The following is a 14,928-nucleotide window of genomic DNA, read 5'->3' as shown; positions in this document are numbered from 1 at the left end:
TCTTTCCCCTCCATTGTGAATCTATTTTTCTCATGTGTGAATCCATTGGATGGACCTGCATTATTAAAACACTTGTATTAGTTGTTAGGTCAAAATGATATGGATTACCATATACCATGGTGATAGTTATAATAATAGATATCTAACCATTCAATATAGTTGTGATAATTCTATATTATCTAGTGAATGGGTTAAGAGGGTTCATTGAACTATAACTACTATGGACATATACATTTCACAACAATAAAAACCCTTTATTCTTGGAATTAACTGGAGTAAGTGGATAAAACTTGGTGCTCAAACCTTAATGCTTCTTTTGCTTCTGAGTTATGGAGCTCTTATCATTGTTAGACCTGCATTATCAAAACCCATGCATCAAAGTTGTAGATCTAGCTATGGATATATGAATCTCACAGCAATAAAATATTTTTATCAAAACCCATGTAGTATTGTTGGTATACCTTCATTATCAAAACTTGTGTATTAGGGAAATAGATCTAGCTATGGATATATGCATTACAGAACAATAAAAATCCTCTATCTAAAACCCCTACCTCAATGAATTAGCTATAGAAATCACCTTAATCGTCGAATTAGATCTAGCAAACCCCTGTATCAATGAACTGGATCTAGTAAACCCCCGTATCGACAAAACTAGATCTAGCAAACACCTGTATATGTGAACTAGATCTAGCAAATCCTTCTAACAAATATTTGTATTAGAAAACTGGATCTATCAAACCCTCTATGAGCAAACTAGATGTAGCAAATATCTGTATGAGCAAACTAGATGTAGCAAATGGATATATGCATTCCACAAAAATAAAAACCCAGATATATTGACAGAGTCTATAGATATATAAGGAGGGAAAAAAGAGAGTAGGAAGGAAATTTAACAAATGAGGAAAAAACCATAATCTAAGGAAATAAATAAATAAATGAGGGAAAAAAGAGAATCTGGAGAAAATTTAATTATTAATTATTTAATTAAAAAAATTATTTTTTCATATTTTTAATACATAATATCTAATTTAAAACCATTTATTTCCAATTTAATTATATATTAGCCCCATGATTTAGCCTTATTTATTGAACTATTAATAATCTTATTTTCATTCAATTTAAAAAAGTTTTTGTTTTCAATAATGAGTTCTAATAACTTTTTATATTTATATTTATAAATATTTGTATTTATGAAATATATAGTTATTATTAAAAGTAAGAATATTCTTTTTTAATTGAATGAAAATAAGTTATGGAAAGTCCTCTAAGGAGTTAATGGTATTAAATTCGATATTATGTATAAAAAGGGAAAAAGAAATTTTTTTAGTTTTTTGAAACTTTTCTTTTTACTTTTTTATACATAATATCAAATTTAATACCATTAACTCCTTATAGGACTTTCGATAACTTATTTTCATTCAAATTAAAAAAGAATGTTCTTATTTTTAATAATAACTTCTAATATATTCATCCTTATAAATATTTATATTTTTCCTTGTGTTATTTTTTTATTATTTTTATGTTTTTATATGTTTAAATAATTTTATTTTATTTTATTGGTTTTTGACTAATTAATGTTGACTTTTTTTTTTATTTGATTTTTCCGTTGAATTCAAGCATTTTTGCATTATTTATTTCCTCCATCTATGTCATGATGATGAGTTTGGAACATTGACCCCAAAAATATTGTTGTGATTAATCTGAAGAAGTCATTCTCTTAAAAAATATTCTGGATTATATTAATATTTAATTTTAATATGAGCATGGTTTTCAATTCTTAGATTAATTTAGGTTGAAGGTACATTCTCATTCTCTAAAATACAAAAATCTATATTAATTTAGGTTGAAGATATATTCTATTTTTCTAAATTATAGAAGTAGAGTAGGGTAAAATTAATATTAATTTAGGTTATTCTATATTTGTAAAATACAAAAGGAGATTGTATTGATTAAAATATTTATCTTTACTCTAAATCTACCAAGCATAGAGAATGATTGAACTTCTAGTGATGTAAACCTCTTTTTGAGTGCAAAACTTAAGAAAATATTTGCACCTTGAGAGATTTGATCCCTCTCGACACTTTATAGATTTGGAATTAAGATGTATATTTGTTGGTTTTATCAAATGCCAAGAGGGATCAAATCTCTTGAGATGCAAACTCATTTTGAGTGAAAATTTTGAGAAAATGTCGAAAGATGTGATCCCTCTCGATACTTAATAGATTTGTAATTAAGATGGACATATGCTTGTTCTTTATAATACTATTTATATTATATATAAATTTCACATCTCTATCTATAAAAATTCTTATTATTAATTTTATTATAATCCTTATAATACATATAACTACATACATGTAAAGGGAATTTTTTAGACATGTTTTATTACTATTTTTATTTAATTTTTTAATGTAATATGCATAGCATAAAGTATATATAAAGAGGGAGTGTGCACATGCTTAGAAAAAGAGTTTATTGTAAGTATTAAGTTATTATATGTTTATTAACTAAATTTAAATTTAAAGTTTTGAAATGTCATACTTACAAATATGAATCTCCCCTCAATGGAATGACTAACACATGCAATGTCGGAGAGTGCATGGTCATCATCCCATCAAGAACTCACATATGAGGATCTGGCCATGCACCCTCCCTAATTTCATTAACCATCCATCATGAAGTTGCTTGGAGGATCATTTGACATCACTCCTATTTCGTGTTAGATCCCTCTAGAACTAGTGTTGGTTTAATGATTTCAACTAAGTTGAAATTAATATTAGTTATGTTATTGGAGTATGTATTTCTAGAGCCATCGTTGGTTTCATTATCAACCTACAAGCCTCTGTAGAACACACATAATTTGTAGGTGTGGCCATTTGCTCCAAGAACTAGTCATAATTTGCACAAGGCATATGTTAATTCAAGCTACAAGGCCTTGTAATGTATTCAATTATTAGCATCCAAGGGCTATTGTTCGTCAACTACAATAATTCCATAGGAGGTTTTCTCTAGGGATACTAATTTAACTCAGTATAATGGATAATTTGCTACCCTTTGTTGTTTCCTTTATTTCTATTGTTCTCTCCTAGTGCATCCCCCGGGCAACAATTACATTGTTTTCTCTTCTTTTTTTGTCGTGTCAACTCTAAATCCCTCACTTAGACTGTTATAGTCGGGTTTGGCTAGGTTTTTTGTTCGCTTTGGATATATTTTTCAAGTAAGGAACAATCATTCTCCCTTAAGTTCTTCTCTTAATCCATCCTTGAGAAAACCCCTCATCTCTCAAGTTCCTCTCCTCCTTGGCTTCCACTACCCTTCACTTCCATCTCTTAAGCAAACATTCATATTTTAGTAAGTTTGTGTTATCATTGATTCAAGCTTACAATGCATTGTCGATGCACTCAAAGCCTACGTGGAGTGGCCCACTACATAAAATGAGGCTTTTGAGCCCAATAGAAAGTTTAAACTTCAACACCTTTGTATTGTGTCCACACTCTCTGAATATTAATGAAAAAATAATGGCAGTGAAACATGACATTGTAGGAAAGCATAGATGTTTGATAAATATCGAAGTGGCTAGAGAGGTAGCATATTGGGTGCTTAACACAACACACACCAGAGGAAGATACAACTAATACATGTATATTGTTGATATCTACTAGCATTTGAAAATTCTATTGGGTATTGTATTGTTAGATCGCAATGAGGCCAAGGAGGAATTTTTCCTCGTGTTCGTTGAGTTATAACTTTCCATGAAGAACCTAAAGAAACACCTGAATCAAAATGAAGATTGTTTGGTCCTTCCTTCATTTCCAAGTTATGCGCAAGGTAGTAGCAAAGAGCTAATCACAATGGAAGAACCAAACTCTTCTAATTTTAAATAATGGGTTATATTCTGTCAGTTGGAAGGTTAAACTAGTTAGTTATTTCTCATATTCCTGCGTTGACTACACCTACAACCAAGACAACTAAAACTTATGCCCAAAAAACCACCATTAACTTGGCTCGGTCCACATGACTAGGTATACCACAATAACCGGGTAGTAAAAACAAGAAGAATAAGAAAACTATTTTGAATGAGCAAAAAGAACCATAAGCTCCAAACGCCAATGTCGGCAAAAAGGACGAGTGAAAACTAAAGTTCCCATGTAAGATTTGTGTTAGGGGCCATATGAAACATCATTGTCCACATTTGGACGAGGTCAATGAGAACAATACTTATTGAAATCCCACCACACAACCTATTGTGTTGAACAATCCTTTCCCACCTCAGCAACAATGCCAAATCATGATTGTTGCAAATATTGCACCTCCACAATGGGGAAATGTATGGCATCCTCCTAGTGGGGATGCACCTATGACCATTATGTTATGTGAATAAATGGTAAACTTGATCGTGAGAATAAAAATAGATGAAATAGTAATGCAAACTTCGATGAAAATGCGGATTCAAAAGTGGAAGTAAATGTGGGTAAAATAATAGGTGAAAAATTTGGCGCAAATTGTGGTGAAACAAAAGTGGATGCATCAATGGACACAAACTTGGATGCAAAAAGGATGCAAACTTGGATGCATAATAAGATGTAAACATGGACACAAGCATGGGTGAAATAGTGGACACAAAATTAGATGCAAAAGTGGATGCAACAAAAGTAGGTGCAAAATGAGATGCAAAACATGACGTAAAAGTCAATGCAAAAGGGGACACAAAAACATACACAATATTCGATGAAAACTTGGACAGAAAAGAGGATTCAAATGTGGAAGAAAATGTGGGTGCAATGATATATGCAAAACATGGAATAAATTTTGGCTCAACAAATATAGATTCAAAAGTGGATACAACAAAAGAAACAAATGAAGATGCAAACTTGGATGCAAAACAAGATGCAAAAAGGGATGCAAAAGTGGACGCAAACGTGGGTGCAACAATGGACAACAAATTGGATGCAAAAATGGATGCAACAAAAGTAGATGCAAAAGTGGATACAAAACAAGATACAAAACCCCATGCATAAACCCAACACAAAAGTGGATGCAAAAAGAGGCAATATTTGATGCAAATTTGGATGCAAAAGTAGAAGAAAACATGGCTTCAATAGTAGGTACAAAACATGGCATAAATTATGGCAGAACAAAAGTGTATGTAAAAGTGGATGCAATGATAGATGTAAAAAAAGAAGCAAACTTTGGTGCAAAATAAAATTCAAAAAGGGATACAAAAGTAGACGTAAACATGGGTGCAACATTGGATGAAAATGTGGATGTAATAGAAGTTGATGCAAAAGTAGATTCAAAATGAGACTTAAAACCCGATGCAAAACTTGATGCAAAAGTGGATAAAAAAAGGGATGCAAACATAGATGTAAATGAGGATGCAAACGTGGATGCAAATTTGGAAGAAAAAGTGGGTGCAAAGGTAGGTGCCAAAATAAGTGCAAATTTTGGCACAACAAAAGTGGATACAATAGTGGACACAATAATGGATGCAAAATAATATGCAAAATTAGATGCAACAAAAGTAGATTCAAAACTAGACACAAACCTTGACACGAAACTTGGTGCAAAAGGGGATGCAAAAATGGATGCAAAAAATCATGCAAAAGAGGATGCAAAAAATGATGCAAAAGTTGATGCATGTGTAGGAACAAAAAGTGGATGCAATAGAGGATGAAAAAGTAGGCGAAACAAAAATTAGGTGCCAAACTTGACGCAAAACCTGGCACAAAACCTAGTGCAAAGGATGGTGCAGGACTTGGTGCAAAAATTGGTACAAAACCTCATGCAAGACCTGGTGCTAAACTTGGTGCAAGGCTTGGTGCAAAAACTGGTGCAAATTTTGCTTCAAATTTTGCACCATATTTGATAAATGGATGCAAATAGCACCAAAAATGGTCTCTAGATGCAAAAAAGGAAGCAAAAAGGGATGCTAACCACAGGGTTTTGTTGTAGTGTTTGGTCCTCCTGATTCCATCTTGATTTAGGTTGGATATAAGATTCAAAAGCGGGCTTTAGATTACGAAGGCATACTCTACAAATGTGGGCGATGCCAATTTTATGTGAACCTACGGGATGATTTACCTTTTGGAAGGGTCAGAAAAAGGTGGGTTCGCAAATCCTCAAGGGGAATGGACTCTAATAGCTCCCCCTTTCAAAGCGCAGCAAAAGGAGATAAATTTTCCAAGGAAAGGATTTCAATTCTCTCATTAGACTTAAACAATAGAGGACTGGTACCTACTGATGAACCATCGAGACCTCCTATGTTGATTCTTGTACCAGTTTCAAAGGAAGGGGAAAACCCTACTACGTCCATTGCAACCTCCTCATTGGGTATGCAAACAATTATTCCCCTTTCCTCTTCCTTTACTTTTAAAAACCCACTACACATCTGGTCCCTCTATAGTTCAAACATCTATATGTGTTTTTTAGTTAGGTGATCTTCCCAAACTATTTATTCCTCCCCTCACCCCCACTATCTCATTGTGCTCCACTCCTTCCTTGCCAAAACCATCAAATGCCTTTTCATTTGTATCCTTTCTCTCATAATAACACTTTTGATGGCCTTATTCATCCCCATATCACTTGCATTATAACCTCAAATCATACTCCTCCCTCCCATCTAAAATCTACATTTCCTCTGGAGTCTTCACTCGAGAACCTAGAGGGGTAATTAGTTTGTTTGAAGAATAATGTGCTTATGGACCTAGCCGAGGGAGAAAATCCTACATATCGATTGCTATGAAATAAGCCTCTTCTAAAGTCAAATTAGGGAAACGAAAGTTTATACTTGGGGCTCTTAGAGCATCTTCCCCTGCAAAGGGATTGAAATGAGGATTTTATCCCTAAATATCAGGGGTTTGGTCAACCCACAATTTTTTTTTCCATCAAGAGACTAATCTCTACTCTTTCTCCTAAAATTATTTTCTTACAAGAAACAATGGTTGATGGGGTTAAGGCAGCCCCCATATTGTTCTCTCTACTCCCCTCCTAGTCTTTTCACCACACAAATGCCATAGGGTACTCAAGAGGAGTTATTACGGGGTGAAGGATTCTATGATGCATTATACATCAACATGGTCCTCCTAGATTCTATCATGTGTGAAGCATTATTATGGAATTTGTGCTTCGCATATAGTATGAACTTTATTCTCTGCATTTTGCACAGAGAACCCCATGCCAATGGTGCACTTAGTTTATTTAGTTTATTTCTCGCACCCCTTCACTTACAATCACATTGCCTTTCCCTCTACGTTGAATTTTCTCTACAAAGACTTGACCACGTGCTCTACATAGCCTATGTGTCCTACACTCTACATGCTTCATATATCATGTATCTTATACTTAGCATATCATTCCTCCACTATGCAACCTTTATGGTTTCTATTCTCAATGTGATTTAGGGTCTATTTATGATGGTACATTCCATGAGATAAGGATAGTTGTTTGAGGTAAATGACACTTAACTACCACATTTTCTTGTAAATCTTTCAACATGAATCACAATTACTATTAAAATTTCACATGTGTTTTGGAGTAGGTTCATTAAGGACTAAGAAAGATTTCAGCCACCTACCGGAAAAAAGGGTATGATTTACATCAATAATCCCTACATAGATATTAACATTTATTAAAAGTGAGTATAGTGAACAAAATGAAGAAAAAAACAATATGTTGAGATAGCATTAATTCTGTATCTCACTAAATAGATCCATTGTTCTACAACCTATAATTGGTACTTTGATCTCTCACCAAAGAAAAAGGTTGCTAAAAAAGTTTGAATGACCAACATAGTCAAGGTTGGTTGCGTGCCAAAAATACTCAACTTCAAAGAGCTTGTTCCTAGTGTGCACCCAAATTTGATTCCAAACAGCAAGATCCTCATTCTAAAAGCATAATAAAGTAGATAAAATCTTGTTGGTTGGAAAAGATTGATATCTTTTGACAACTAATAGCTAGTTATTGTTGGAAAATGTAACTAGTACTGGATTTCATAATTGAGTCATGATATAATGTATTTGTCAAAAGGAAAGAAAAGAAAAAATATATATATTGTAAAAGAAAATTATCTATTAGCATGGGTTTTATGCTTATCTATTTTGTTTTTAGGTTAAATCCTCCATTCAAGGCTTCTAGGGTTTGTGTCTTGATTAAAAGTCTATGTCATTGTAGGTTTTAACCCCATACAAAAATTACCTGCATATGAATTCTAAAACAGAAAATAAACAAAGGCGAGAGCATAACACATAAAACAAATATACACAGATATTTTCCCCTGGATCCCAAAACCAGGACTACCAGATTGATTTTTCATTATGTTCCTTTCAATGTTATAATACATATATATACATGTCGAAGCATCCAATACCATGGACCAAAAAACCATCGCACCCAAAACCATGTGTGAAAACCATGCACAAAACCATAGGTAGGTCCACCCACCTAATATAGGGTCAAAAAAAAAAATTCCCTGGGGCACTACCCCGGACCCCGTAGATGGGGGATAACCGCCCCCCTCAAACCCCCTGTGACCCCTCTGCTGCACAGTTGACGCAACGAAGGGGGAGCTCCGCCCCCCCTCTAACCCCCTGGTTAACTAGGGGAGCTAGTCATAGAAAGAATATAACACAACCCAACATTCTCCTACTTGTTGTTTTCTTTCCACAGGAGAGCTTAGTCATTTATCCAACCCTACAACACCCATTGTTTCTCTACACCAAGAGAACTTCTCAGAGCTCACAGATTTTGTCAATGCATCTGCAGTATTCTTCAAAGTGTCCACCTTTACTAGCAACACCTTTTTGTCTTCTATCATATCCCTCACAAAGTGATATTGAACATCAATGTGCTTTGTCTTTGAATGGTAAGCAGGGTTCTTTGCTAAGAAAATTGCACTTTGGCTGTCACATTCTATCCTTATAGCTCCCTGTACTAACCCCATACTTGAACACAATCTCTACAACCAAATTGCTTCATTGCTTGCATGAGTGGCTACCATGTGTTCTACCTCTGTGGTTGATAGTGCCACTACAGATTGTTTCATACTCATCCAACTTTCTGCGCCTCCAAATAGGTTAAACACATACCCACTTGTAGATCTTCTCTGATCCAGATCTCTAGCCCATTCTCCATCAACAAAGCCACGAATATCCAAAACTTTGTCCAATCCTGGTCTTCCTTGGTAGCACAAACCATAATCACTAGTGCCATGCAAATACCTGAAAACCCGCTTCACTGATGTCCTGTAGGTTTTAACCCCGTACAGAAATTACCTGCATAAGAATTCTAAAACATAGAAAATAAACAATGTGAGGGCATAACACATAAAACACATATGCACAGAGATTTTCCCTTGGATCCCAAAACCGGGACTACCAGCTTGATTTTTCATTACGTTCCACTCAATGTTACAATACATATATATACATGCCGAAGCATCCAATACCATGGACCGAAAACCATCACGTCCAAAACCATGTGCGAAAACCATGCACAAAACCATAGGTAGGTCTGCGCAACCTAATATAGGATCCAAAAAAAAATTCCCCAAGGCGATGCCCCGGACTCCGTAGAGGGGGGCTAACCACCCCCTGCTGCGCAATCGATGCGATGAAGGGGGGGTTCCACCCCCCTCTAACCCCCTGTAAACTATGTAGGCTAGTTGTGGAAAGAATATAACACAACCCAACATTCTCCCACTTATTGTTTTCTTTCCACAGGGGGCCACAGGAGAGCTTAGTCATTTATCCCACCCTGAAATGCCCATTGTTTCTCTACACCAAGAGAACTTCTCAGAGCTCACAAATTTTTTCAATGCATCTGCAGTATTCTTCAAAGTGTCCACCTTTACCAGCAACACCTTTTTGTCTTTTATCATATCTCTGACAAAGTGATACTAAACATCAATGTGCTTTGTCTTTGAATGATAAGCAAGGTTCTTTGCCAAGAAAATTGCACTTTGGTTGTCACAGTCTATCCTTATAGTTCCTTGTACTAACCCCATACTTGAACACAATCTCTGCAACTAAACTGCTTCCTTGCTTGCATGAGTGGGTGCCATGTATTCTGCCTCTGTAGTTGATAATGCCACTACAAATTGTTTCTTACTCATCCAACTGACTACACCTCCAAATAGGTTAAACACATACCCACTCGTAGATATTCTCTGATCTAGATCTCCAGCCCAGTCTGCATCATCAAAGCCAAGGATATCCAAAACTCTGTCCAATCTTGGTCTTCCTTGGTAGCACAAACCATAATCACTAGTGCCATGCAAATACCTGAAAACCCGCTTCACTGATGTCCAGTGCTCCTTCCCTGGTTTTGGCATAAACATGCTCAATACTCCCACTACATGTGCAATGTCTGGTCTAGTATAGACCATTGCTTACATCAAGCTACCGACTGCACTTGCATATGGAACACGGGACATGTCCTCTTCCTCGTCTTGTGTTTTGGGACACTGTTCGAAAGATAAATTTACACCTACAGGAATAGGAACCTTCACCGGTTTACTATCCTGCATATTAAACCTTTGCAGTATTGTCTCGACATACTTCCTCTGGTTTAACCAGAGCTTCCTCTTTGCCCGATCTCTTTTAATTTCCATGCCCAAAATATAGTTTACAGCACCAATATCTTTCATGTCGAATTTGGAGGACAATTAGGTCTTCAAATCCTGGATAATTTCTTTGTCATTTCCAACCAGCAACATATCATCCACATACAAGCCCAGATAAATAACACGGTCACCAATTAATTTAAAATACACGCAGTGATCCGCTTTGCTTTTGGTGAAGCCAAGTCCCCGTATAAATGTATCAAATTCATGATACCACATCCTTGTTGGTTGTTTTAACCCATACAGGGACTTCTTTAACTTGCATACCAGCTCTTTCTTACCCTTCACCGCAAAACCTTCTAGTTGCTTCATGTCGATCTCCTCTTCCAGATCCCGGTGAAGAAATGTTGTCTTCACATCCATCTGTTCTACCTCAAAATCAAAAGCAGCAACAATAGATAAAAGTAATCTAATAGAAGCTACCTTGTCAACAGGAGAAAAATATCACCAAAATCAATTCCCGGCACCTGGGAATAACCTTTTGCTACCAACCGAGCTTTGTATTTCTCCACCTTTACTTCTACATTTGTCTTCTTCTTGAACACCCATTTACTGCCAATGGGTTTCCTTCGAGCTGACAACTCCACTAGATCCCATGCCTCATTTTTGTGCAAAGATGCCATTTCATCAACCATGTCCTCTTTCTAGAGTTTTCCATCCTCTGAATCTACTGCTTCCTTCACAGTTTTGGGATCATCATTAGTAACAGATAAAGCAAAATTTGAACAGAAAGTAGATGGACTATACCTTTCTGGTTGCCTTATTTCTCGAATTGATCTTCTCACACCCGAAGTTTGTGGCTCTTCATATTCTGATTCCTCCTCTGTTGTAGAGTTTGATTCTTCCTCCTTAAGCTCAAACTCTATCTTCTCAGGTTCCTTTGGTTGGACTTCATGTTTAATAACATCTTTCACCTCTCTGAACACCACATCTCAGTTGTACACAACCTTCCTTGTTACTGGATTCCAAAGCTTATAAACCTTTAAACCATCCTTATACCCAATAAAGATGCACTTTTCAGATTTACTATCTAACTTGGTTCTTTTCTCTTTTGGAACATGTACATACGCATCACATCCAAATACCCTCAGATGTGAAAGAGAGGGTTTCTTACTACTCCATACCACTTGTGGAGTCTTATCCTCCAACGCTGATGAAGGTGATTTGTTGACCATGTAACATGCTGTCTCCACCGCCTCTGCCTAGAACTCATGTCCAAACCCGGCACCACTGAGCATGCTTCTTGCCCTTTCCATCAACGTATTGTTCATTCTTTCTGCAACCCCATTTTGCTTAGGTATGTGTGGAGTAGTCTTCTGCCATGCTATACCACACTTCTTACAGAACTCTTCAAATTTCTTGCTGCAAAACTCTCCACCGTTATCTGACCTCAACACCTTTATCTTCTTCTTTGTTTGGTTTTCCACCAAAGCTTTAAATTCTTTAAACCTGTCAAAGACTTCAAATTTCTTCTTAAGGAAATATATCCATGTATTCCTTGAGAAGTCATCTATAAATTATACATAGGACACAGACATACCCAGTGATGGAACCTTCACAGGTCCAAACACATCATTGTGCACAAGCTCTAATATCTGTTTCGCCCTCTTACCACCAGAGGGGAAACTCGCCAAACTCTGCTTCCCATATATATAATTTTCACAAAAGTCAAAATCCAGAGAGCTATTACTCATACCTTCTACCATACCTTTACCATGAAGTATTCGAAGACCCTTCTCTCCAATATGTCTAAGCCTTTGATGCCATAGCATGGTCTTCTCTCCAGAGACCACTAAATTTTCTGCTCCACTTTTAGGAACCACATAATTGTTGCACCCGTCAACAATAGTGCTACCTTGCAGCTTATACAGAGTTCCAATCCGAACTCCCCGCATCAATACCAGTGCTCCCTGAACCATCTTGCAGGTATCCTTCTCGAACACTGTTTTTACACCTGTATCATCCAGTGTGCTTACAGAAATTAGATTTCTGACCAATGCAGGAATATGCAGAACAGCCGAAAGTGTTCTAACCCTTCTACCTTGCAACTTCAACTTTACTTTTCTGTGACCAATGATTCTAGCCTTCCTATCATACCCTAAGAAGACATCACCACCATTGTATTTCTCATACTCGCAGAACCACTCTCTATGGGGAGTGAAGTGAAAGGATGCACCTCAGTCAAACAACCATGCCTCATGATCTACATGTGTACTTAAAGAAGCAAAGTACACATCCCCACCTTCATCTGAGGTGGTTTTCACCTCTGCAGAAGGAGCATCATCAAATCCCTTTCCTTTGTGAGGAGCTTTAGATTTACAGTCCCTTTTGTAGTGCCCTTCCTTTCTGCATTTCTAGCAAACCACCTTTACAGGTTTTCCTGGAGATTTATATCTCCCTCTAGATTTAGATCTCCCACTCGATGACTTATTTTTGTTTCTGTTCTGGGATTGTCCTCGTACAGACAAGGCATCACCATTTTGGCTCTCCATATTTTTCCATCTCATCTCCTCCGTTAGCAAGGATGAGACTATTTCATCAAACTACAAGGTAGTTGCATTGCTACCTATTGTAATAACCAGACTATCCCACAAATCTGGTAGAGAACACAATAAATTGATGCACTTATCTTCATCTAAAATTTTAATATCAACAGATAATAACTGACCTACCATAGTATTAAATGCGTTCAACTGCTCTGTCACTAAGTCTCCATCTTTCATCCTTAGGTTATACAGCTTTTTCCGTAGGAACAGTTTATTCACCAGAGACTTATATTGGTACAAAGTCCCCAAATTGTCCCACAAAGCCTTAGCCGTAGCTTCCCCTGATACATTCAGCAATACTGAATCTGAGACAAGCAATCATATTTTTCTCTTTGCCTTCCGATCCAACTTCTTCCATTCTTCATCGAACACTCGCGTTGGTTTAGTACCCGGATCTACTGCGATCCACCGATATTTATCCACCAATAGATCCTCCATCTTGAGTTTCCATAACTCAAAACTCTGACCATTAAATTTCTCGATCTTTATCTTTCCACTGCTTGCCATCTTCTTTCACCACCAGAATCGATCTCGCAGATCTCCCACTAAACAAGGTCTATCATAGGCCCGAGCGAAACCCCTCAGCAACAAAGGCATCCCCTTGAAGCCAAAACAACTCCGATACCAAAGGTAGGTTTTAACCCCGTACAGAAATTACCTGCATATGAATTCTAAAACACAGAAAATAAACAATGCGAGAGCATAACACATAAAACACATATACACAGAGATTTTCCCCTGGATCCCAAAACTGGGACTACCAGCTTGATTTTTCATTATGTTCCTTTCAATGTTACAATACATATATATACATGCCGAGGCATCCAATACCATAAACCGAAAACCATCGCATCCAAAACCATGTGCGAAAACCATGTACAAAACCATAGGTAGGTCCGCCCAACCTAATATAGGGTCCAAAAAAAATTTCCTTGGGGCGTTGCCCCGGACCCTGTAGAGGGGGGCTAACCGCCCCCCTCAAACCCCCTGTGACCCCCCTGCTACGCAGTCGGCACAACGAGGGGGGGGGGGGGGGGGGTGGCCTCCACCCCCCCCTTAACTACGTAGGCTAGTTGTGGAAAGAATATAACACAACCTAACATGTCCAATGCTCCTTCCTTGGTTTTGACATAAACTTGCTCAATACTCCCACTGCATGTACAACATCTGGTCTAGTACATACCATCGCATACATCAGGCTACCAACTGCACTAGCATATGAACACGGGAAATGTCCTCTTCCTCTTCTTGTGTCTTGGGACACTGTTCAGCAGATAACTTTACACCTACAGGAATAGGAACCTTCACCGTTTACTATCCTGCATATTAAACCTCTGCAGTATTGTCTTGACATACTACCTCTGGTTTAACCATATCTTCCTCTTTGCCCGATCTCTTTTAATTTCCATGCCCAAAATATAGTTTTCATCACCAAGATCTTTCATGTCGAATTTGGAGGACAAATGGGTCTTCAAATCCTGGATAATTTCTTTGTCATTTCCAACCAGTAACATAACATCCACATACAAGACCAGATTAACACGGTCACCAATTAATTTAAAATACACAATGATTTTCTTTGCTTCTGATGAAGCCAAGTCCCTATATAAATATGATACCACATCCTTGCTGACTGTTTTAACCCATACAGAGACTTTGTTTAACTTGCATACCAGTTCTTTCTTACTCTTCACCGCAAATCCTTCAAGTTGCTTCATGTAGATCTCCTCTTCCAGATCCCCGTGAAGAAATGTTGTCTTC

This window comes from Pinus tabuliformis, chromosome 5_1 (genome assembly GCF_031772625.1).
Source record: "Pinus tabuliformis cultivar Carrire ecotype Pingquan chromosome 5_1, CPIR1, whole genome shotgun sequence".
Lineage (NCBI taxonomy): Eukaryota > Viridiplantae > Streptophyta > Pinopsida > Pinales > Pinaceae > Pinus > Pinus tabuliformis.
Note: the sequence above shows the minus strand (reverse complement) of the source record.